General features: G+C 42.7%; 1 long non-coding RNA gene across 1 annotated transcript; it reads left to right on the top strand.

Annotated features, from left to right (window-relative positions):
* LOC117222339 (uncharacterized) lies at nt 1–24330 on the top strand. The gene is made up of 3 exons (XR_004490669.2): nt 1–570; nt 23407–23910; nt 23983–24330. It is a non-coding gene; the product is annotated as an uncharacterized LOC117222339 (long non-coding RNA).
* Nucleotides 24331–26270: the final 1940 nt, after the last annotated feature.

Here is a 26270-nt window from a genome sequence, read left to right as displayed (position 1 = left end):
CGTCCGCGTCGGCGTCCGCGTCGCCGGCTGTCGTTGCGTTTCAATCAGCCGAAATTCGACAGCGGGCCGCGTGGCACGCGCGCGATTAAATAAATTACAGAGTCTCGCGGGGTCCGGCTCGTGGGAGAGACAGCCAGCCGGCTGCATAATCTGTCATTGTGTCAGGCGCAGGACGTTTTCACGCTGCGGTGTGCGGCCGCCGAGTAGCGTGCGTGGGTGTGCACGCGGTCGACGACAGGCCTGCTCGCGTTGGATAATGAGTATTCGCGCGAGGACACGCGGAACCGAGACCGCCATAACCTAATTCCGCTGCGGCCGCCGCCTCGGCCCCTTCGAGGCCGCCGGGCTGATCCATTCGCGGGCCACGTCTGATCTCTCTCGGTTTCTGGATCGACGATTACCGGCCCTGAATCGTGATTTCCAAGAGAGACCTGTTAATCACGCTTCCACGGAACAATTTTTTTCCTCCGCCAGTTGGCGCGCCGTTTTGGTTCCTTCGCTGTCCTGGATCGGCCGCGGAACCACAGCCGTTGCTTCCAGGACAATTCTGTGCATTCGGAAGAAAGATCGGTAAAGACATGTTACGTATATTCGATTTATTGGAAGCATTGGAAGAGGAAGAAACGAAATTTAACAAGAGAGTAAAGTACGCCGAGATCGGTGAACGTAAGATTGTCCATGATCTAAATTTAACGAGGTCCTGATCTTGCCTGGTTGCATCTTCCATCACCGGCTGCAGTATTATCCAAAGTTTCGCGTAGTATGATAATTGCGCGGGTGAAACACACGCATAATTACCGTAAGATTAATGGTATATTTTATTTCGTTAATGCACCGTTCCAGAGTGATTTATAGTGAGAGGGACAGCCTTGAGCAGCCGATACGTTTTCCGCCTATGCGTTAGGCGCGCTCTGTTCGATCCACGGTTCCCGAAGCGCTTTATGCAGTTATACCGCCGTTGCAAAAGTCGCTCGACGAGGTATCGCATTATGTCGTTCAACGTAATTAGCGACAGTTCGTCATTAATCCTGCCTTGCGCCATATTCGGCTGCTGACGCAAATGCACGGCGTAGCGTCAGCTCGTTGCGCGAAAACATTCAGCCGGGAATGATCGCGCGTCACCGCGTCCGGATAACTGCGGGTAACGCGATCATGCTACCACGGTGAACTAGATCGTTTCTCGAAAGCTTACTTTCGACGTTCACCTGCGTGCAACGTTTCGCTTCGCAGCGAAATATACGCGTGTCCTGATACGTCGAACAAACGCGGCGACGAGATCCTTTTGTTGTTGTTTACGATCGACGCGGATTCTAATTAAAGTTCTCGTTCGTTCGTCGTATGAGATAGTTTGTTTTTGTTAGATCTGAACGGATAATTGCGACTCGGGCATCTGTGAAAATAAAACAGAAAATAGGGTGAAATATAGAAAAATTGTTCCGTGTCCGAAATGTAGGAAGTTCATTTTTCAGTTCTGAAGAAAACATTGTCGCTTGTCCGACATCTGTCGAAGTATGACGAATGCAAATTACATGTTCTAAAAATTCAAGCAAACAATTAAAAACGTGCGACTTACTGTCAGCTGAAGTATGTTATAACGTTTTTGTATAATCGATGCACGCTACGGTGTAATCGATGCGTATCGCATCGTATTGTCGTTTGTAACTTGTTATCTGTACGCCGTTCTCGTTATCGTACGCATTCGTTCGACGTCGTTCGATGCATCACGTTTGTACAATTTATCGTTTTCATTGTGTTACATCGAATATATATTTCGTCACGCTGCGCGAATTCTGTTACTTACGATTCCTGTGTTCGCAACCGTTCCTTTCAGACGTTCGATTCGACTCTTAACCCTTTGCGTTCGAGCGACGACTCCGAGGCGCCATTAAAAATTGTTGTGTCACGTCTCAAAATAATTTTATTAATCGAATTTGTTTATATTCAAAGAGAGCTGTTGAAAGCGTAACTGTTGCACGGGTCACAATTTTAGACAGGGTGTCCCAAAAATGTGTCGCAATCCGAAAGTAGGAGATTCCTGAGGTCATTTGAAGCAACTTTTTCCTTAGCGAAAATGCAATCCGCGGCTTCGTTTACGAGTTATTAACGAAAAACAGTGACCAATCAGAGGCGAGATCATTTGGCGCGAGACGGTCGAGCTAATGAGCGGAACTCGGCTCCGTGCACTCGTTGGCTGGGCCGCCGCGCGCCAGCCGTGCTCGTCTCTTATTGGTCAGTGTTTTTCGTTAATAACTCGTAAACGAAGCCTCGGAGAAAATTTTCGCAGAGGAAAAAGTTGCTTCAAATGACTTCAGAAACCTCCCATTTCCGGATTACGAGACATTTTCGGGACACCCTGTATACATAAAATGCACTGGAGAAACTATTTTAAATTTTGCGTTAATTCGGCTTCGAGTGCAAAGGGTTAAAACGTGAAAGTTTGCTTTAAAAAGACTATATGATAACTATGCCGTTTTAAACGAGAACCGCAAATATCGATAAAACGATAGCCTTTTCTATTGAAAAAATCTGTTATTACAGATCGTCAACAGGCAATCTTATAAATGCACTGTCAAAGATGTCTCATTTGGAATTTACCGAATGCGTGCAACGTAGCAATGATGTGTTTGATGGAGACCATGAGATGGTCGTTAGCATTCAGCAAACCGGCGAATTTATTATTCCGCGCGCGATCCTAGGATAAAACAATTGTTCGGTAGTTCCCGACCGTTCTTTCAGGGAAACGCTGCGGTCGCACTTCGAGGAATCCGGCAATTATTAGTTTTGGACGATGACCGCCTGCCTAATGATAGCCACGGATGGTGACGTTGATTACAGACTTCGCCGAAGTAACGGAGTAACTAACTTGGCGCGGGGTTGATTAGAGGGGCAGCCCGATGTGGCGACGCGATAATAACGCGAATACTAATGACGATCGTCTCCCTTGTCTTGTACCAGTCATTGTAAGCTGATACTATCTCGGGAAGCGGCGTGCGGCAGACATGGAATCGAACGTCGATTACCTTCGACGGTGTTCCTCTGCGAGAGACCGGCAAACAAACTCGATCCCCGGTCATTATTCTCGAAATTGTACGCCCTCGCTAAATACCACTCTCTTCCTGTTTCTCCGGGCTTTTGCAGTATCTTTATCGCCTTCATTAAATATCTATCGAACACACGATTCGGGAGAAATGTTTGATTACCGCACACGGCGGATCTTCGCGCGATAAATGAAACTTCTCCGAGTCGAATCGAAGCGACGAGATAAAACTGATCGTCTCGTGGTAACTTCGGTAGTTACTGGAGATGGTATAGTATTATTATCATAGTAATATAGCGTAGTATTTAGTTATTAATATAGAGAAATCAATTTGTCGCCCTTTCAATTTTTCATCGACGAAGCATCTTTTAAGAAATCGTCTCGCGAGCTCCTGCTTTATTAATTTCCGATCGCGTGGACCACCAATTAGTTCTCCACGAGGATACGATTCTGTAGCTTCCCCTCAATCGAAAAAATAAAAGCACGGATATTTATACAAAAATCAAGGAATAATAAAGTTCTGGTTGAATCATCGACCGCATCATCGATACGTTGGCCGCTGCGGTTCGAATCTGCGTGGCTGCACGATAAATCATCGGCATCCAGCATCGACGGGCCCATCGCCCGAGGATAAATCGTCATAACGAAACGAGGTTACGCAAATGTTACCGCTAAAACATTGCCGGTAGCAATTCCCTCTTAGGCGATCTCCTTTAGAATCGAACCGATCGGACGCCGATAGATCTCTGATATAAAGATATCGATACAGTTTACATGAAAAATCCGATGTCCTAAAAATTTGAAAGCCGCAATGCAAGCAGAAAAACGTCGACAAGAATGTGTTAACTGTGTGCTTTGTTTATCACATATTTGTCCACTTATTTTTGTTCCTCGAACGAACGATCGATTGTTTTGTTGAACGTCGATTACGTATCGTTTCGGCTTCTCGGTAAATAATCCAAGCATTGTACGGAATAAATAAAAGTTAGGTTCGCGACGATATCGTAGGTTCAATTAAATCTCATTAATAGCTATTCCCTGTATCTGACCACTTAATTTTGTTCACATAACTGTGTATCTATCCACGGGCCGATAAATCAATGTCGGAACGGCCATAGAGCTTCTGTGTCCCCGCGATTATTGGTCGCGGTGTATCGGCGATATTTCATTGTCGTCCGACAACCACTTACCACACCCTCGCAACCCCCGTTCGATCCGGGGGTCCTTTTTTCGACGATCACCGAACCGGGAACACCGGAAACGACGCTTCGGATCACGTCGAGTTGTTCCTCGATTTTTGAACCCGGGCTTCGATCACGTTCGTTCGACCAGCGAACACAAAGAAACTGCACGAAGAACGCAAAGACGAGATGTTCGAATAGACGAAACTGGATTGCGGACCTTTTGTACGTCTGACAAAGATGAGTCAGCGAAATATGAAACAGTAGAAAATGTACGTGCCGACACATTGTCATTATGTTATTATAATTATTGACGGAAGCATTATCTTGGATTTTTTAAAATAAACGGAACGCGTGTGTGTAAAGGAGTGCAAAATAAATTGCATTTAAATATTAGTGCTCTAACAATTAAGGGAATGCGTAACGGTACCGCTGGTACAATGAATGGTTATAAATACTAAATAGTTATAAACAATGAATTTGTTAACGGAGTTTCTTCGATTCGACTGTCCCGTCGAATGCTATTAGATTTTGATCATTTACTCGTTTTCTTGCATTTGAAAAATCCACTGTGTCGTGACACAACAGAATATCGAAAGTTAATAAATTATACTGATTTGATTGAACGCATTTAATCGACATTAAAGCGAACATATAGTTACCTCGAGAAAGGAAATCTCATCGGCGCGCAACTCGACACGAAATCAAGCTTTCCGTTCATCCGTTTGTTCTGGCTTATCGTTGTCCGTCGCTTGTAATTGACCAAACACGTTTTGCAATTTATATTCGACAAATTGTATGATCACGTCGTGACAGTGTGGTACACACGAGACAACGGATCGGGACGGCATTTAATCCGGGCGAACGAAACGGGACGTCGTCGAAGTTGTTTCGGGGCTGGGCCCCGGATAGTGCAATGGCGCATGTAATTTCCCATAGAGATTAACATGCAAAACTACTCCGAGTAACCGGCCGTCGCCTAGATAAGCAGATACATACATTAAAATGCTAATTATTTCGGGGCCGTGTCGGAAGTCCGACGATAAAAGTAACAAATGCCACCCCTGCTGCCGCCGCCGCCGCGTCGACCCTCATTAGAACACGGATGATGCTCTGTTTTGCTCGCGGCCCCCCCTGTTCTCTTTACCCCCCCCCCCCAACTTCCCTCTTCGTCCCGTCCCCTGTCCCACAATTCCTCGCGTGTCCGCTTTGTACTTTTGAAGCCGGGACAACGATAAAATCAGTTCAACCGCCTGTCATTTTCAACAACCGATCCGGATTTAATTAACTTTATTCGCGACGTCCGTTCGGGAAATATGAAAAATCTCTAGCCGGAGACAAAATGTACAATCTCGCTACGCGAGAGAGACTTCGTTTTATGATATTGCGCCACGAGATATTACATTGTTTAAATGTAGTTACCGCTTCGAGATTTTAGAATTTTTTTTTTTTTTTATTTATTTTGATAAGTACATCTGCAATCTGTTACAAAATAACAATAAGCAAGATTTTATAGCTATTTACTCATAATATGTAGATATTTCGCCCACTGGCTCATATCTTCATTGGTTTTCTTCTAGCTAATATAATTGCTATAAAGGTTTTATCACGTTTTGTTTTTGAGATTAACTTATTTCCTACTTGTCTAGTATTGCACCTCGAGTATCTTGAAATCTGTGTCTATTGTCTAGCGGTTTGAAATTTTAGAATTTAGCCTCGTTTTTATAGTTGCTGATAATTGAGCCGTTTATTTTGAAAGTGGCATAAGTCACTTTACCGTAATGAAAAGTGGTGACTTTTTCATGTTTATACGAAATTATTTATACTGAGAAAAATATCAGTATCCTGAGATAACAAATACAAGTAAATCTTCTCGAAAGTTAGCATCCATATTTTTAAACGTTTTAAAACGCGAGCCCTTAAATATATCGACTTAAAAACAAAGTGACTTATGCCACTTTCAAAATAAACGGCTCAATTAGCGATGATAAGAACGAGTCGCGAGGCTCGAATAATCGTATCTCCTGTTCCACTTTTCTTTGGAAGCTGTAGGACAATTGGGGAGAATTTACTGTATATTATAAGAAAAGTTAGCTCTGCTGATTTTAATTAATTCTCTGCTGTTCCACTGGTCAAAATGTCCCACATTTTCTTAATTAACAATGAATTCAGTGTACTTGGAAATGAGATACCGAGTTCTAATAAAGGAAACGATGTTTTAAAATGTCCAAATTATATTCCCAAATTTTCGGGTACACGATAGTATTGCTAGCATTTCAGTGACAATTGTTTGAAAAGTGAACTGGGCCTGAGGGACCCAACAAGCCAACACCTGTTTCACATAGGAAGTGTGACAGCGAAGGGATAAGATGGAGTGCTGAAATAAATTATTTTGATTCCATGGTCTTTTTACAGATTGCTGGATTGCTGATCGAATTGCAATTGTTTCGAAATTACCACAATCCCTCCCCAATCTAGCAGAGATTGTTACGCTTCGTGCCAGCATAATTTTTGGGAGTTTGAAGTCATTTGGCCGTTATTCTGGCTGCAATTTCCGCGGATAAGACGTCGAGTTCATTTTACCACGGTTTCCGCAGATAGAATTTACGAAACTCTAAACGTTCTATTTTCCTTCTAAATTGGAATTTCTCGCACTTGAGGGAAAACGAGGTTTTTCTTTCGCGTTTAATTCGTCCAGATTTTTGAGGGCCGCGCGCGGGAAACGCGAGAGAACTGTTTTCGAGCAACGAAATTGCTTTCCATTCACTCTGAAAAACTGCGAGCACACGCGTCAAATATTATGAATCGCTGTTTAATTAATTTTATTAGCCAGCTCCCTCTACCTCCCTCTCCCTCTCTCTCTTTCTCTCTCTCTCTCTCTCTCTCTCTCTCTCTAATTCCAAATCCTCTTGAGCCGCGCATTGAAGTAGTATTTCAATACTGGGTCAAATGAAATACTGTTGGAAGCTTTCCGTGCAAAAGCGTACACGGCATTCGAAAAATTGCGGTATCAACGATGCCGCGATCGGAGTCACAATACTGTCGGCGTTGTATAAACTCGTACGTTCCTGAAGCATGCACGGATGCGTGCCAAAAGCAGCTAGCCGAATTATTATTGCTGTTGGCACGTTGCATAACAATCGAGGCAACCTTCGTAAATTCTCGTCGCGTGCAATTCACTGTCCGATGGTGTATTCATTCACCGATTCGCTGCGCGAAATCAATTTTACGAAAGAACGTTTCATTAATTTCTTCGTGAACTGGACATCGCGGCGAAATAAATTAATGTGAATTGAAACTTCGTTACGTTTCGTCGTTGTTGCCCCGGTTATCGTTAATTCTCTTTATCCGAGCTTGGAAACAGAAAATTTAAATAATAATTGTAAGAGAGCTTCTTAACAATTACTGCTTTGATTCACGATTGAATTAGATGAAAACTATTGGATTCTAAAGACTTATGAAGCTAATAAAATATACAAAAGATGCACTTATTTGATGGCAATTACGATGCAAACTTATGCACGATGCAAATTTATACTAAAATTGACTGGGTGAAATATCATGAAATGAGACCATTAGAAAAATTTGAGAATTTTCTTACAGCCGTCGTAATTTATTGAAATAATTGAAAAGGAAATACACTTTTAATTGATTACTTCTCTTTCTTTACTTTTCTTATAATTGATTCTTATAAGTAATAATTTATTATAATTAACTTATCCTATAAGTAAATTTTCATTTACTTTTCTTATAATTGATTCAGACAGCGTTTATTTTGCATAAAGATCCGCAAGCTAATGATCATCAATTTATCAAAATTATGAAAGGAAGAAACAAACATTCACTTCGTTCCCTTACCTTGCAGTTAACACAGAATACAGTAATCTTTCCCGGAAATGCCAAATTTCGGGTTGCTGCGAATTTCCCTGTGCTAGTCCTACCTCTATGTAATTTATTGCTACGTATTGCTTGCAGCACGCGACGCGAATTCCCGGAAGGCAGCGCAAAATGGTCAGTTTGAGACCCCGAATTGCCTTCGAATCGTGGCAAGAAGATTAGAAATAATAAAAGTTAGTACTCTCAGATCTGCCGATTTCAATTCCGACCTCCGAACCATTTCTGGGAGAAATTACCGTATCATTATTTTCCCTGAAAATCGGCGATCCGACAGTACTACGATAAAATCACCTCGTGAATCCGATTAGACGGGATTCAAGATGATCACTGAAAAATCGCACGCGGTATAATTATTCGCTCGCAACGCAGCATTTCCTTGGACAGTTCGCCCGCGGCTCGCGACAATGAATCCGGCGAAGCCCCCCGCTCGCCGGGCAGAAGAGTTTTCTTCTTTTCGACCCCGGGTTTCCGCGCGGATAGAATCGTTATCGCGGCATATTTACGTCTCCGGTTCCGCGAAAGCATAACGGCCACCTTCAAAGCGCGCTAACGAGTTTGCACCAGCCGCGATAATTGCCCGCGGCGTCGCCGTTGTTGCCTCCTCCGGTTGTGCCGGCATTGTTGCCTCTGATCGACGCTTAAAAAGCTCGAGCAACCAGCAGCGACGCGACGCGTCCCGTTTCAACAATTATTCCGCGTACAATCGGGAAACCCGTCTTCTTTTCTCGTCCTGGAGCCGTCTGCGGAAGATATACACGGTGCCACCGAACTCGCGACGCGACCCCGGAAAGAGGTGAATGCACTCCGCGGAACAAGAAAATCTTCGCCGCCGCCCGTCCGTGTCTGAACTCCATAATTAAATAAATAACATTACAATATTATATATTATATTATATTATATATTACAATATTATATATATATATATATAATAAATATATATATATATATAATATATAATATAATATTATATATATATATAATATTGTAATATATAATATTCTAATGTTATTATATATATTACAATATTCTACACTATTTTTAAATAAATACATCGGACGATTCGTTGTACTTCAATGTTCCCGCCTGCATCTCCTTTCAGTCCGTTTTCAATTGTTTTTAATTGCCACTGCGGGTGATTTTTACATTGTAGACGCTTCGTGCAAACAATTGCATGTAAATCATTTTATGCGTCGTATATTATTAGTGAATATCGCTACCATTTTTTAAAACTGAATTCGAAAAGATTTCATACATAATTTACTAAACATGAATATTATTAATTTCTTCTACGTCGAAACGATTCTTCTGTAACCAAACTCTATGAACGATACAAAGTTGTCTCATTCTGTTAGGGAAATTATTAAACACGAAGAAATGTTTCATTAACATATGTAGGCATATGTGAAAGAAATCGCTGTGCAACGATTTAAGATAAACCAGTCGATGCGGCATTAACACGTTGAATGTCACGCCGGTTTTACAGAAATTGTCCGTGGCGCCACGATGAATTTCTTTTATGTGATACATATAATGTTGAAATATTATCTGCAATAGATAAGTTACAGTGTATAACCATGTTTGGCAAGTTAATTGCGACAAGGGTCACTGTTTGAATTGACGATGGTAATCATACGAAATTTTAGATATTGACATTTGTTTTAAATTGTATATATTCCTATCAATTCGAGCGCGCCGGTCACCGGTGGCCCCCATGGCGTCACCGCCAAGTTAAGTGCCGGTCACCGGTGACCCCCGTGGCATTCAACGTGTTAAATAATAAACTTCGAGGTCAATTTCACGGATTACAGCCTGAAATAATGAATTCGCAGCATTGCATTAAATTACGAAAAATAGTTTCGAGCATCCCCGAGCTTCGGCGAAGAGTAAAATCGGTGGTGGGGGGGGATGAGACGTCGCGGAGACTAACTGGAAGTCGGTATTCGGCATATTTACAGCCGGTGGGCGTGTTTATGGTGGTTACGGTTTCTCCGATCGTTTGCACGGGTAATTATGTTTGGCTTGAATTAATACTCTCTCGCTCGCGCCTCCCGTCCCCGTCTGCCACCCAGGTGGTTCCTGTTGCCGTCGTTTTGCCCCCTCCCCCCTTGCCCGTGTAAAAGATGCTGTAGATCCCGGCACGCGCAAACAGTTTCTTAAACGGTCTCGCGATGCGGAAGCCGACTGGCCACGGTTCGTTAATCTGTGCACACAACGAGCTCCTCGAAGATCTGTTCAGGAATCGAGAGCGAACGATCTGAAAGGACCGGCCGGTGATTAACCGTGCCAATTATCGAGACGATACGGTGGCCGACGATGATCGATGATCATCGGTTCCAATTGGATTAGGATTTTTATAGCAATCATGGGCGTTATTGTTAACGACTAGATCGAGGATCTTTATTCTATGTTAATAGCAAGATGCAAGAAATAATTATCGATCTAATAATTAGTACCTAGAAAGCGATGGTGAAACCGTGGATCTTTGTGCAAAATAAAAATTACGCGCGTCAGTTACAACAAACAAAAGCTACTTTCTACTCGTAATGCACTTAATAAACTGCGAACAATATGATTATACCGCCGAGTTCTTTTGAAACTTGAGCACCGAGCTGCATAGACTCTAAATTGCATAAAATTTAACGGCGACGTCCAGAAAAATGTACATACATAAATAACAATTTATTTCTTTGAACAGCAAGAGCAAAGAATGATGCAAATTAACAGTCGCTATTTGTACGAGTAAAGTAATTCGGGTAACGAATAATTAGCCACGAAAGTGAACTTTCTCGGTTGCCCATTAGGTTTGTTCTGCTTCGCGGAAACCCACCCTTCGACGGTCGGGCGAGCTTCCACGACGTCCCCGGCAGATCCTTACATAAATCTCGCGTCACACGGTCACGTAATTGCGCGGGTGATAACGAGCGTTAACGAGGAACGGAATTTTCGCAACGGCCGTTTCAATTCGGATCGACACGCTAATCGCGAAGCGTTACCGAGCACGCCTCCCTTTCAATTACCCGCCACCATGGCCGCGCGAAAGTCTCCCGCGTGTGTCGATCGTCGCGATCGACGACCCGCCGTCTCTAATTATTCCCGGTAATTAATATCGCTCGTCGATCGAGAATTATTGCGGACCGGTTTTATCGTTAATCCTCTCCCCCCGTTATTACACTTCGCGATGAAAGTCACGATGTAACGCGCGACACATTCTCACTCGTTACTCATTATCCCGTGGCTTCTAACATTCGAATGGTGGATCTTCCCAGCAAAAAACGCAACCGTGTATGCTATCAGGATCATTTATCAATTTAATTGCCAATTTAACTATCGTTTCTATTATCAATTCAATTATCATTTTAATCGCCGATTTAATGATCGTTTTATCGCTTTTCAAGGTATTCTTCTAGTCGCTTTCTCCACAGATCTTGGAAATTTCAATTAATTGTTAGAAACTGGATAGTCGAGTGACAATATTTATATTTGCAGTTCAAACGGACCCAGGTCCCAAGTTTACGTACCAAGGGTAATTAAATCGATAAATTATAAATGGACGATTTCGAACCATTCGAGGGGCTATATTTCACCGAATTTCATATTTTGCATGATTTTTGAAGATTTCTGCACGCTATAAAAGTATAAAGACTATAATAGAGTTGATTAGTAACACACCAGAATTTATTCAGTCTCTCTGTCTTTTACACTTTATAGAAAATCAAGATCCAAATCGTTTCACGTATGCTCGTCCCACGTGAAAAGTAGTTACAATTTGTTGTTTAAATTGCAATTTTAGTGAAAACTAACATATACTCGTAAATTTGAAGATGCTTCGAATATTTGATGGCCACGACGAAATATGTGTAACGAACGAATAAGATGATATAAATAATTATCATGAAAGAACTATACGTATATAATGCGAAAAATATATAGCAAGCTACATCGTTTACCTTATCGCGACATATATTAGGTACACACTTGTTAAAGACAACGGTTAACTGGTTAAAGATGCTGACGATGGTTTTTCGGAGCAGAAAGTGACTCGGCAGAATGAACATTGACATAGTTAAGAGTTAGACCCGCGGTGATAAGGCTCGACTCGGTTTTACTATATACGGTCCACACACGGTAAGTGTAACAGGAAAGCTCTCGAAATAGAGTTGAGTAAATTGTGGCGCTCGTGTGTGCTTCAAGGAAACTGCGATAGCAACTTATCTATCTGCAATCGGTGTGTCAATAGAAATTAAACCAGGACAACTTTTCATTCAGCTACGTGCGTCTCAAGGAGACGAGTCGTCAACGCGGAGAAGACGCCGCAGATAATCACTCGTCTGCAAAGAAATAAACAATTATGACGCTGCTTTAACCGTATCGTTGACAAGGACGGGGGAGGGGGGGATAGTATCCCTGGTTCAAAAATTACTACTCCAACAAATAATTATCGATGTTATTGATTCGAGTATACCGCGGCTATCAAAGTAAACAAACAGTTGAAACTAATGTTTGAAATTATGAAAATTGTTCCGAATATTTCCATAGGTTCTCTAATACAAAGGCAACAAGTTATAATTAATTACAGCTACGCGAAGCAGAACCTTAGCCACGGGGAGCCGTTCCGCGTGTCCAATTAAATAAACATTTCCAGCATCGGGGATATATACTAATTATTTTTACGAAGCAACCGCTGAAAATACGCCGACACGGTTCGGATTATAAAGGAAACACCGCCTACGGCGATCGTACCGACAAACATTTAAACCGTGAGGAAATTATTCAGCGGCATAAATATTTCAATGAATACTAAAATATTCCTAGATCAACACCGCTATCGAAAACGGAGCAGATCGAAGAGCGTCGACTGGGGACGGGGAACAAAACCGTATGCAAAATAGAATGCAGAACGAGGAGGCGGGACTCTCGTCCGAAACCGGAGAAGCGAAACGGGGCAGCTCCGTTGCTCCCGCAAATATTTGCACGCCGACGACGCCGGCTAAAAAATTAAGCCGACGCTCGTGTGCTAATTCACGAATGCCTCCGCGATCTTGCTCCTCTGCTTGCGCTCCTATTCGCACGGTCACGGATTGCGTGCGCCCGGAACGATTGCACCCTTTGTTGGCGCGTCTTGTTAACACCGCTGAAAAAATATCTCTGATCTTCCCTCTTTCGCGCGGAACTGGGTCACGCAAATTTGAATGGTATACTTCGAAAAGCCTGGCCTTGTATCGCGCACCACCTCCGATCGATAGACAAATTCTTCGTTCGACGAAGTCGCGAAAAATCCGAACGCGGAAGCACGTGTGAAAGTGTGTGCTAGAATCGGATCAAAGGATTCGAGGTTTTTCGAGATGATGGAAGGGCTACGCGATGCATAAACAATTGTTGCGAACATTGCAATTGGATAGAACGCAACTTTTTCATCCGATCGTATGAAGAGAATTTAAACTGAAAATTTTCAATTTTCAGGCCCAATTTAAAACAGGTTATTTCGTCTCAGACAATTAATTTATGTAGAATTTACATTTTATACATTAATTTATGTAAAAATATGTACAGAATTTGTCCGTTCAAAAATATATAAGTAATTTATTTGTAGATTAGGAAATTTTCGACGGTCTTTTAATTATCTTGCAGTATCTATGATTTCCTCAAAATCGAAATAAAATGTTGCTTCTTATTTTATAATATTCATACGAACAACGCAATAATCGACCGTGGAGGCTCTCGCAGGTCACGGGTTCGATCGAAATCGCGGCAGAAATTGCTCTGGCCAGCGAAATGAGCAACGTCCGTAGGACAAATGCTATTGAAACGTTTCCCCAGACACAAAATCAACGATGTCTTTCCGCGGAACGATGGTCGCTTTCTAAACGCAATCTGTCCCCCATCCCCGGTCGGGGAACCGTGGAAAAGAGAATTTTCAATGCGCGGATCACGGAGCACGACTTACCCGGGGCGAGACCGAGCGCAAACCCGTCCCCCGAAACGGAGTTCCGCTCAAACAATCGCGACGCGTTTTCCCGCGGGAATAATCGAACTGCCGGTCGATCTCGCCGCGCCGGAAGAAACAAATATTTGAGAAGGAACGACCGAGTATCGAGGCTGCGGGGGCCTGCGGACCGAGCAGCCCCCCGGTTCGACCACTTAAATCCGCGCGGGATCCGTGATCCTCTAAAAATTTCAGAAAGGAGAGCGCGCGGCTGCGGATCGCGTGCGGTCCCACCGACATGTTTACATTCCCGGCCTGAAATTGAATTGAAATCTCAGCCGGCACGTAGTCTGGAAAGCGGTCGCGTGGCTTTCCACCCCTGTACTTCTTCCCGCCGGCCCTCGCGACGCCCCCGAAAACACTCTGGGACCGTTCCCCGCGACCCGATTGATATCGCGTTTTCAAACGACCTGAAAGCACAAGCTTCTCTCTTCTATCTCTCCCACCCTCGGCCCTCCTTCGCCGCGTCTTTCAACCCCCATCCCCCGCCTTCTGTCCCGATACCGCCGCCTGCACGAGCTTCTATTACATTCGGTAGATTGCTTCCTGAAAGACGAAGCCTTCGTTCCACGGGCCGGATAGAAGGCGCTAAAGGAAACGAAGCGAAGAGCGGAGAGGGTCGCTCGAGAGGCCGGGCTTGTTTCTTTACTTTTAGCGCGAATTCAATTTCCAGGCGTCTTTGGTTAATTGCGATCGCACCTGCCGGGGAGGAGGAGACCACCATCGGGAACGGCTCTCGAACCCGCCGCTAACTTCCCGACCGGTGCCAACCCCCGCGGCCCCGAGCCCCGGGCGCCGCCGCCACGGTTTTGTAGCCGTCTTTGATTTATACACCGGGAAATCGCGACGCGAGAAGGATAATTTCGCCCTGTAAGGAGGGAGCGCTCGTTCCACGGCTGATTTAGTGCGCTTGTTCTCCGCTCCGCGTACGACGAACCCTCTTCTTCCGGCGTGGGCGGATTTTGCGGTGCGTAGACCGAGGGGGGACAGGCCTTTGTTGCGTCCGCTCGACGGAGACGCTTAAATGGGGCTGTTCGATTGGGCGCTTCGGGCCATTTTGATTTTTCGGGCTTGATATCGGCCCTCCGAACGCGACTCTCCGCGTTTTAACGCGCGGAACGATATCGTTGGGAATAAGGAAACGATTAGAGGCTCGTAGATCGTCGTAAATCCGATTGGGAATGGGCGTTTATGGTACGCTCGCCGTGGAAAGTATGTTGACACCTTTTAAAATGGTTCATTGATTCAACCGAGTGAATCTTTTTGAGATGATGGGCTGATTAGTTTACTAGGCAATGAGTAAACTAATTTAATTAAAAAAAAAAACTAAAGGCATTTTGTAAACATAATCAATAACAATTTGTTAGAATGATGAGAAAATAAGTAAATGGTTATATCATTGTGCAACAAAATAAAAGTCTCTTCAATCTTCTGTACTAAACAAATTCATTAAACGAAGATACGATTTTTATAAACTGACAAAATGGCAATTTTTCATGTCTATGCTTCTCAAATTTGATTGAAACATAACCAATAGCGACTGGATAGAAGGATAAGAAAATAAGTAAATAGTCATATCATTGTGCAACAAAATAAAAGTCTCTTCAATCTTCTGTACTAAACAAATTCATAAAAGAAAGACACGATTTTTATAAACTGACAAAATGGCAATTTTTCATGTCTATGCTTCTCAAATTTGATTGAAACATAACCAATAGCGATTGGATAGAAGGATAAGAAAATAAGTAAATAGTCATATCATTGTGCAACAAAATAAAAGTCTCTTCAATCTTCTGTACTAAACAAATTCATAAAAGAAAGACACGATTTTTATAAACTGACAAAATGGCAATTTCTCATGTCTATGCTCTTCAAATTTGATTGAACATCAACAAACGTCAATCAACACAATCGATTCATGGCATAATTCATTTTTTATTTCTTTCGTGAATATAAGCAATTTCGTAACTTACACAATTTTCCAGGAGAAGTTCCTCGGTCGTCTAAAAATGGAAGCAAATCGAAAGAAAATGAAAATAATTGAAGTAAACGCGTTATATTTCCTCGATTCGCAAATCGAATAAAACAAGATCTAACGTTGTTAGCGCAGCTGCTCGATCCCGTCTATAATACTTTTTCGCTCTCGCTTTATTTAACATCGCGCTAAATTGGCTATCTGCGTCGGTGAAAAAAATCAATCAGTTTGCACAATATTCCTGGAAACGTGTTTGTTTGGCCTGCTCAAACTTTCGCCGGACGATCGGTCGAATTTAAACTCGCGGCCGATCTCGGCATTCATCGCGGGTTCAACGATCGTCTTTTCATACCGATCAAGCAAATATTACTCGGCTACGGTTGTCACGCGCGTGTATACGCGACGTTTGGGACGTGTGTGCTCACCTTGACACACTGTTGCCCTGATTCGTACCGTAGTCATGCGCGTCCCAGACTCCAGACAACAGTCGACCGATAATAAAAATCGAGGCTAGCTGGTCTAATTACGGCACACGCGTTGCCAGAGATACCGCGAAATTACAAAACGATTACGCGACACCAGTCGTCGCCGCCACGCACTTGGAACGTTGTAGGATCTCATCGTTTATACTTGAGAATTAGTATCGTTATTAGATCAACGGAGAAAGTTCTTCGTACTTTTATACCGTAATTTGTAGCTAGCAAAATTTCTTCGCACTTTTATGTTGTTACTTTTCGCGCTAAGAAAATTTCTTCGTACTTTTATGCTGTCACTTTTAGAGCTAAGAAAATTTTGCCGTACTTTTTATGCTGTCACTTTTAGCTAAGGACATTTTGTCGTACTTTTATGTTGTCATTTTTGGCTAAGAAAATTTTGCCGTAATTTTATATCGTAAGTCTTAGCTGATAAAATTTCGTCGTACTTTTATTCGTACTTTTATACTGTAATTCTTATCTAACAAAATTTGGTCATACTTTTATGCTGTGAATCTTAACTAACAAATTTGATTTAATTTTCTGTGTACAGCTGCGAAATTCTTCTCGTTTCCAAGGCTCTTGCTAATACAAATCAATTTAGCATCTAACAATAAAATAATATTACAATATATAATACATAAATTTATATTATATTATTTAATTTAATTTATATTATAAATATTATAATATGTAAAAAATAAATTATTACTAAGTATGGTGATAAACAATAACAGATAGAATTGCTTCCAACGATTCTATTCCATCAAACGCTTCAGCAAGATTAAAAAATCGAGATTATACTAGATTCCCGAGAAGTCGCGTCTATATTTTCTCGAGTCGAAATATTTTCTAGAAAAATTCGATTTCTCTCTCCGCGGTATATTCGGATTGCCGGTTGGAATATTAAAGCGACGGAAGCACGAAGTGTTGTACTCGAATAAATATCTTGCGATCCGTTATCCCGCGTTCCTGCTTTCACTTAAGCGTTCGCGGTTCCGAGCGTAAGCAAAAGTCTCGGCGATCTTCTTAGCGGGCAGCTTATTTCCTAAAAGGCAGCCGGGTCAAAGGAAGCGGCGAATATACATATACATATATATATATATATATAACAGGCGGAGGAAGAAGTGTTCCGCAATGTTTATACATTATGTATCGGGGGCTGAATGCGAGCGATATAATGGATCGCAGGATCGTATTCGTCGTCTCATTAGAACCACTGTTGCTTCTCGATGCATAATGCGATGTTACGCGATAATGATCCTCGAGGATCGCTTGGATCCCGTGATTTATAGCGGACGCGTTCGACCTCTTCACCCGCTACTGAAACTTCTATTATCCAACCGCCGACGAAACGAAACTGGCCACGAAAATACCGCGTTTCGTACGAACGCAAACATTGTCATTTGTTTGAACAGTAATTCGGAATTTTAGCGGGAATTAAGACAGTTTTTGGACTGTCGATTTTTCTGCATTTTTGGCATTTGTATGGTCACGTGCAAGCGCTTTCATTGGTAAATATTAACGATACTTGTTTCTTCATCTTCGCAAAAGAAGATTCTGATTCGCAAAAATTGAAGATTCGCAAAAGAAGATCCTGTTCACTTTCATTTCTCGTTCACTGTGCTTTATTTCACTCCGTGAAATCACCTGTGAGAGAGAGAGAGAAAATCAAACCGCATGCATTTCGCTTAAATTAATTCAACATTTTATGCGCACGTGTCGACACGGCGTCGTTAATACGTTAATGCTATCTTAATAGATAATCAAATAATTTAATCGAACGTTTTATACGCGCATATTAAAACAGAATTATACTTACAATATATCTCTGTACTCCGGTTTGCATGAAACAATTTACACAAATAACAGTCTGCATGAAAATCACATAATATAATTCAAGGAATACGACGTAACAGAAAGTTACAGAAAATGTTTCCCTCGGAATAAAACGTTTCCTCCGTCTTAAATGAACAACTTTAAAAGCCCAAGAACGTATCGGGCACCGAGTGAATTAAATAATCAACTGGCAATGAAGATAAAAATTCGCACGCGTAAGGAGAGCGGAACCGTGACGCGTCCTTTCGATATCGCCGTAAACGGCTACCGAAGATCCGTTGGCATAAGTGCCGTGTGGATAATTTCGCGGAGAACCCGGTTTCACGGCATTCGCGGCGCGTCCGCGCCGCATTCCAGCGGCGTTCAATTATCGGCACGATCGTAAATAAACCTGTTAATAAGACCGACGTGTCTCGCGGAAAGCAAAACGCGAAGGCAAATAAAATTCAAGGGTTGTTGCGCAACGCGCCGTCGCCAGACCGACGAATTAATTTAATTAATCGAACTCCCCGGTGTTTCGAGACGTCGAGACGTTTCTCCCTGCGTATCGTAATGTTATCTTCAGCAAACAATTGTTGTAAGTCGAAAGAAGGCAGTCGCACTTCGAAAAAAAGTAAACATAATATGATCAATCTGATATTAATGAAACACCTTTAGACACGGCAAAGTACAGGGTTCCCCGGAAAGAATCATCCGATTTCAAAAATTTATATTTTAAAAAATTACACACAGAAAATTATAATTCAAACACGAATATAACGGGAAAACGTGCGAGTTTTACTTTTTACCCCATTGGCACTTGGAGGTTCGGAATTTTCTTAACACGGAACTACCAAACCGTTAGATTGGTCGCAGGTCATCCGATAATATGGTTCTACACAGTTGGCCTCCGAGATCACCCGACCTAACCCCATGCGACTTCTTCCTTTGGGGATTTGTGAAGGATCTTGTCTTTGTACCACCTTTACCTACAAGTGTAAATGAACTGAAAAAACGCATTTGTGATGCTGTACAAACAATTGCCAGAGATACATTACACCGTGTTTGGCAAGAACTTTCATATCGCAATGATATCGTACGTGTAACGAAAGGAAGTCATATTGAACGCTTGTAAACAAAAACTCACACGTTTTCCCGTTATATTCGTGTTTGAATTATAATTTTCTGTGTGTAATTTTTTAAAATATAAATTTTTGAAATCGGACGATTCTTTCCGGGGAACCCTGTATATTGTTTCTCTTTTCATTGTTCATCGGTCTTAGATTTTCGTTCGGCCGGCACGAGTTTCTCGGCCCAATATTAAGACATTATAGGAGCAAAAATCAGTTCACCGTTCAGGGATTCGGATTACTTCGTCGAGGGATTATTTTCCATAGAGTGTCGATACAAAAGGCGCGGATTGAAGCCTGAGAACCACGGTAAATATATTTTCTCCACCGCGTCGCGTACACCCCGGGAACCGCGACATCCTGCGAATAATCTCGCGCGACGTTTCTCTGAAATTACGCCGGTGTCAAGCATAAATAAAAGACCCGGCCCTGAGTGGATATTATGCAACGCCGGTGTTTTGCGGTGTTCCTCCCCCTCCCCGTCGACGGGATCCTGTTCCTTCCTCGCCGCCTGGCTTTTTATTCGTCGTCCCTGTTGCCGCGGCGTTCGAGCCGCTCGACGAAACAATGGGACGTGATTTTCGCCGCGGGGCCTCGGCACCGATGCAACGACCGTCGGAAAATTGGAAATTGATCACCGCGATATCCGCAAGTAGCTGCTCGACGGATCGCGAAAGTCGGCGAATAAAATGTACTTGGTGAGCGCGCGCCGAAAATGTACTCGGCGCACTTGCAGGCGTCTTGCTGGTGCTGTACACAAAACGCATCGTTCTCTGACGAATAAGTGATTACATTGTGACACTGGTGAAGAATATAATATATAAAACTATAAAATTATAATATATAAATCATGTCAAAATGTATTTTGTCAATTCTGATCGAAGTCTGTGTTCTAATTTTTATCGATGGTTTTTGGTAACAGCAGCTTGAGGCGGAAATCGGTGAATTTAGAGTACACTTGGAGTATAATTATAATATATTGTATATCCAAAGTGTTCTAAAAATGTCTCGCAATCTGCAAATGCGAGATTCCTGACGTTATTTGAAGTAACTTTTCCCTTAGCGAAAATGCAATCCGCGGCTTTGTTTACGAGTTATCAGCGAAAAACAGTGACCAATGAGAGGCGAGATCAGCTTGCGCGAGACGGCCAAGCCAATCAGCGGAACTGGGCTTCGTGCGCTCGTTGGCTGAGCCGCGCCAGCCGAGTTCGACTCTCATTGGTCAATGTTTTTCGCTCATAACTCGTAAACGAAGCAGCGAATTGCATTTTCGCTAAGAAAAAAGTTATTTCAAATGATCTCAAGAACCTCATATTTCCCGGAAGTGATATAATTTTGGGACACCCTGTATATGTAATATATAGTATAAAATTTCACTAAAGAGTACACTATGCCACTGGCTAAGATATATTTTGTCAATTGTAAATGAAATCTGTGTTTTAATTACTATCGACGGTTTTGGAAGGAAGACGACAAATTTTCTCTCAGATCCTTAATTTTTTAAAAGTAAATTGAGCGATGATTTAAAAAAATTGCTTCGATATACCAACATTCAGTTAAGTCTTCACATCCTGAAAAACTGAAGTACTGAAAGCGACTAATCAAAATGACAAAACCTAATGTATCATTTTTATTGTAACGTGAACTTGAGCAAAGGGATTCATCGAATCGTTTCTTATAAATAATCTCAAAATAAATAATGCGAGACCGGTTGTTTTGATCGGCGCAGTAGCCTCGGTGTTAAATACCGGTGTCGCGCACAGATTTTTAGTGACGCGTAGTTTCCAATCGATGCTCGCGGGGGGCGGGGCGGGACACGCACACGCACTAATTCTTTGCAAACAAGCGTGCGCCGCGCGGCAAAACGTCGGCGAAACTCGCATGCACCCGGCACATATTATTATGCCGCGTGTTCCTTTCATCCGAGGCTCGGCGAGCAAACAATTCTTCCGCCGATAAACTCCCGCGGCCCCGCGACTCCGCTTTTTATTCGCACTGGTATCAGCAAGAAGTTACGAGCGCCCTTTTTGCCGACGTTTTATCGCCGCGACGCGATGCGACACGCTTAATTACGGCGACGTTTCTGTTTCCGCTGTCATGCCGGTGGCCGGGGCGAGGCCGCGGCGAGTACGCTCGCGGAAAACGCGTGCCGACGTTCCGGGTACCCTCGCGACACTTCAAAGACCCTTTCAGCGGTACTATTGTCTGATTCTTTTGTGGCTGAATTTGTTCAGGCTCCGTAAATAACTTTGCTACATATTTTTAATATTCGTAAGTGCTTGCCAGTGGTTCTTGTCTCTGATCCGATTTACGGTAAAAAGAGAAACTTAAGGAACGTACTTCTTGCGGAGCCGTTTCATTTCTCCAATAAAACGTCGCGTTGTTGTCTTCCTTTACAGTTTGAGGAACGTTCGTTAAATGATCGCGGATGACGACGACGAGACTGAATTTATTTAAACTTCTCACAATTTTTATCATAATGTGTGCCTCGATCAAGAAATCTGCTCGATCATTTACTGTAAAAGAGTCCTGAAAATTTCAACAACTGTGAAATAAAAAGTGAAACGAATCACTGAAATATCTGAAAGAAGTCTCGCGTTACGGCCGCCGCTCTTGCTCCGAACAATTTTTAAACATGTTCAAATGTCTATAATATTAAAAAAATATATATCGTTGCGTTTGAAAGAATCCACAGAATCGTCTCATGCGAGAAACATCTGCGCAGCTGTTCAATTTGAAACGGGAACAATTTATAAAGGTGGAAATAGGTCTTAATATTTGTTAAAAAAATAAACGACACTCGCGGTGGACGACTTGAATGTTAATTTAACCATGAAGTATTTCTTATCGCTTTATTCGATCGTTTTATTTACGAGTGAATCAAATAATCTAAACGAGCCGGTCGTTTCTGTTTGCTCGTCGGGCCATCGAGAAACGGTGCAGGCAACTTTCGCCAGCGGTTACGAGCAGATTCATCGGGCCGTTTTGCAACGTGTAGTCGTCGGAATGGATAAAATCCCCCGTGACAACATGTTGACATCGATGCCGGTTGTTAGCGGCCGCCGAGAGAAAAAAGGGGAGACCGACGCGACGCAGACGACTGCAACGACAAGATGGCGGCTGTGGCAATGGCAACGGGTGAACGTTGATTCCGTGGAGCTCGTTAAACGGTTTTGCTCGATCTTTGTCGCAATCCACCGTCAGATCGTGAAATCTCATCCATCTTTTTCTCGGTTTAACAACCGATTCGCCGACGATTAAAATCGTTCGCGTTCCCTAACAGTGCCCAATTGCTGATGATCGAAGACGCTTTCTCATTTCAATGGGTCCTGAAAAATCTTGAAAAATTCTGTCACATCCATAGAAATTGTTACTTAAAATCGTAACAGCCGTTTAATGAAATACCATTTTACAAGACCCGTGATTTTTATTGTATGATGTTGTCATCGGAATAAATAACTTGATTCGGTAATTTATCCGCGCAAGTTCAATAATTGTGGAATAACTGCTACAACAAAACAATACAAGAAACAGCGAACTATTTCTTAGCCTTTAATTACCATTCTACAAATAGAAAAATGATATTCAATTAAATGTCACCGCAATGCATTGACAAAACAATGCAGCGAACGACGCGCGCATTTAATGTTTAATTAAAATCGCGGCGGTTAGAGAATACCGTGCGCGACGTATTTAATAAAAACGCTCGAGATTGTGAAGTAGCCTTTAATTAAATGTCACTTTTTGGTTAAAAACAAAAAAAAAACACAAAAAAACGTGGCGAACTATTCCTTAATGTTTAGTTGAAATCCCGGGAATCATGACACGCCGTTTAATTAAACGTTCGCCGCCGCGTATTTGATAAATACGGCGAACTAACTCGCGGATTTAATGTTTAATTAACATTCCAGGAATCACGGCAATGTGTCCCGGCACCGAACTAAGAATTCGCGCGTTCGCATTTCACGGAGGGCCGGCGCAGAGGAACCGGAAGAGGGATTTATCTCGGAGATTCGTGGAAGGGGGTTGACGGACAAAGGACGAAAGGGGTTGCACGGGGACGTGGTTGCGGCAAGCAGCGCGTGGTAAATGGATTTGCCGGGGAAGCCCGACGCGCTACGTGACATTGATAATTTGCCACGAAGACCGGAGGAGGAAACGCAAAAGAGCATCGGGATTAGATGGTCGGCTGCGCTCTTCCGGATTGTCTGCGATGCATTTCAGTTAGTGGTCGATCGTGACGGCCGAGGAACGCTCGGGAAACAGCTCCCGGAAAATTACAGTTATTAGCGATTAATAGCTGCAAAACCTGCTTGCCAGACGACTGGTTTCGAGCCCCAGCCCTCGACAGGCTTAGCATTATTGTGAGCATCTTGTATAAATTGCGGAGAGGCAACGGAACTTCGTAGATGATCGTAAGTTTAGATTATAAATCATAGAATTGGAAAATATTGAAATTTATTTATTACTGACGATCAGAATTGCAGGTTTCATTTTTGGTGGATGCAGCAAGGGAGCAGCGTTTGTGCAGTGCGCAAAGAATGTTTGTTACAATTAACAACCAAAAGAATTTTTATAATAGTCCTTTTGTGATCAGAGATCAGCAGAAGGGAGTTTCTTAAAAAATGTCTGAAAATAGATAACAGTTTCATTAATAATTCGCTTAACAAGTTCTTCTGAAATTATTACTCGAGAGGAGATTATTTATTTTCTTTCGCATACAGCACAGTCGTTGAAAAGCTTGTCAGTAGGCTTCCGGTGTGTAAAACGTTAATTAATTGGCAATATTTATGTGAAATAAAAATGTTCCACATCGATGGTTAAAAAAATAGCTACCTCGACATTAATCTTTTCCTTTGATGTTTTCAATCAGTTGCAAATACAATCTTTAAATTCTTCTGATGGTTTTGCTATTTTCTATGACAACTAGTAAGCTTCGTTATTTGATAATATAATTACTTATTATATAAACGCATAAAATGCGCTGTCTATTATTCGATCAGTAAACGAAATTGTTCAATAGAAGAAGGAACTGTTACGATTTTATTGTCCGAAGCTGAAACACTTCGTCCTTCAAGGCTTCGACAAAGAAATTTTAGCGAGTCCGCGACATTGCTCGAAGTTAGAGAACGAGCTGATAACGAAACGAGTCTTACTCTCGCTACTTTCTTGCGAAGAAAGGACGGCCCTTTGATTTAGCGGGAGCGTTAACGATTATGCGTCGGCGATGAATGCCGTTTCCGTCGCAAACAACAAGCCGCGGCCCATTTTAAAGGAGGTTATTGTCTCAAATAAAATCACAATGTAACGAATTTACAATGAGCCGGCGCGGCGACGGTCGGCGAGGAGTCGAAGCTTTGTTCCGCGGAGGCTGAATGCAGCTTTTAAAAGCTCCGCTGACTTCCAGGTAATTGTACAGGGACTATGTGACGAATTAACTACACAATACGCCGGTTACGACTGGGAGTATAGTTCCTTCTGGCCCGGTGGATCGACCTCTCTGGTAAAAGTCTCCCTCCGACAGCGGAATGATGACGGTCGCGCTGGTCAGACACGGCGCCTGCTTCGCGAAAGACTCATTTCGCTATGAGGCAACGACAGGACCGGCAGATATTAAAGTCTAACCGCAATAAAAACTCCCGAAAGCGGCCGAAGCATCGCGGAATACGGAGCTCAAGAGATTCATAGCGGCGGGAACCGGGCCACGAAAATTATTAAAATTCCTCGCCCCTCCCACGCGTGGCCTACTGAAAAAACTAGGACGATCTTCGTGCAACACGCTCGGCCTTTGTCGCTACAAAGTTTCCTCGCGGATGGATCGCAAGCTGAACAAAGAATTTGAACAGAGATACGAGCGTAATCGGAGAGTTCGACTTCTGAAAAATTGTCGACGATCCGACCGTTCTAATTTCCTGACAAAAATTCGTTCGACGGTGAACAGGAACTGTTTCGATAGCTTGAAGCCTCTACTTTCATAATATGTCATTTATGTATTTCCAAGATGTTTTTTTCATAATGTAATGTGGGTTAAATCGGAGGCATGTTCTTTCTTCAAAATACTTGAAATTCAAACGACACGGAAAACATTGGAAAATTTCGTTCCTACCAATATTTTTTCTGAGAAAGTCGATCATAGGCTGGAAGACGGAAGTATCCCCTTTAAAATGACGCCTCAAAACTTGATGTGCGATTTTTTGTCACTGTTTTACGGAACAAAAACGGGGACCCAGTTCGGTCATGCAAAGTCTCGTGTGTAGGGTACACCTTTCGTTCACAGTTCAATAACGAGGTTAAAAAAAGTCGTAGATCAAGTTTTATCGGGTCATCTTAAAGAGGAAGCTTCGATCTTCAAATACATGGTTCAAGCAAAATTTTAGAAGAAAATCAACGACGATTAACAAAAGCGATGATCGTTGTCACGGATTAGAAAATTTGTCGATGATTATCCGAATAATTTTTTCTTGGTCGAGTCGTCAATTCGCAGCCTCGAAGCGGCGACAAATCAACGCCAGGCGAAGTTGTCCAAAGTTCACGGTCTCCCAAGCCCTGAATTGCGGATCGATTAAGCTTCAATCGCCGTTAAACTGCAATTAAATTACCGGTCTGTTGCGCCCCCGCAGTTTTATATCGCCCGGATGGTACCCGGTGTCGCAACGCGATAAAGTTATTACCGTGGCTGCGCGGTTGGGATTTACGATGTCACGTTTTTCAGAGCGGCGGATGCGAAATCGCCGTTTGCATAATCGCGTCGAATTACTCGCGCGCGGCCGCAGGA

This window comes from Megalopta genalis, chromosome 1, assembly GCF_051020955.1.
Source record: "Megalopta genalis isolate 19385.01 chromosome 1, iyMegGena1_principal, whole genome shotgun sequence".
NCBI classification, from domain to species: domain Eukaryota; kingdom Metazoa; phylum Arthropoda; class Insecta; order Hymenoptera; family Halictidae; genus Megalopta; species Megalopta genalis.
The sequence above is the reverse complement of the archived record's forward strand: the minus strand, read 5'-3'. Positions and strand labels throughout refer to the sequence as shown.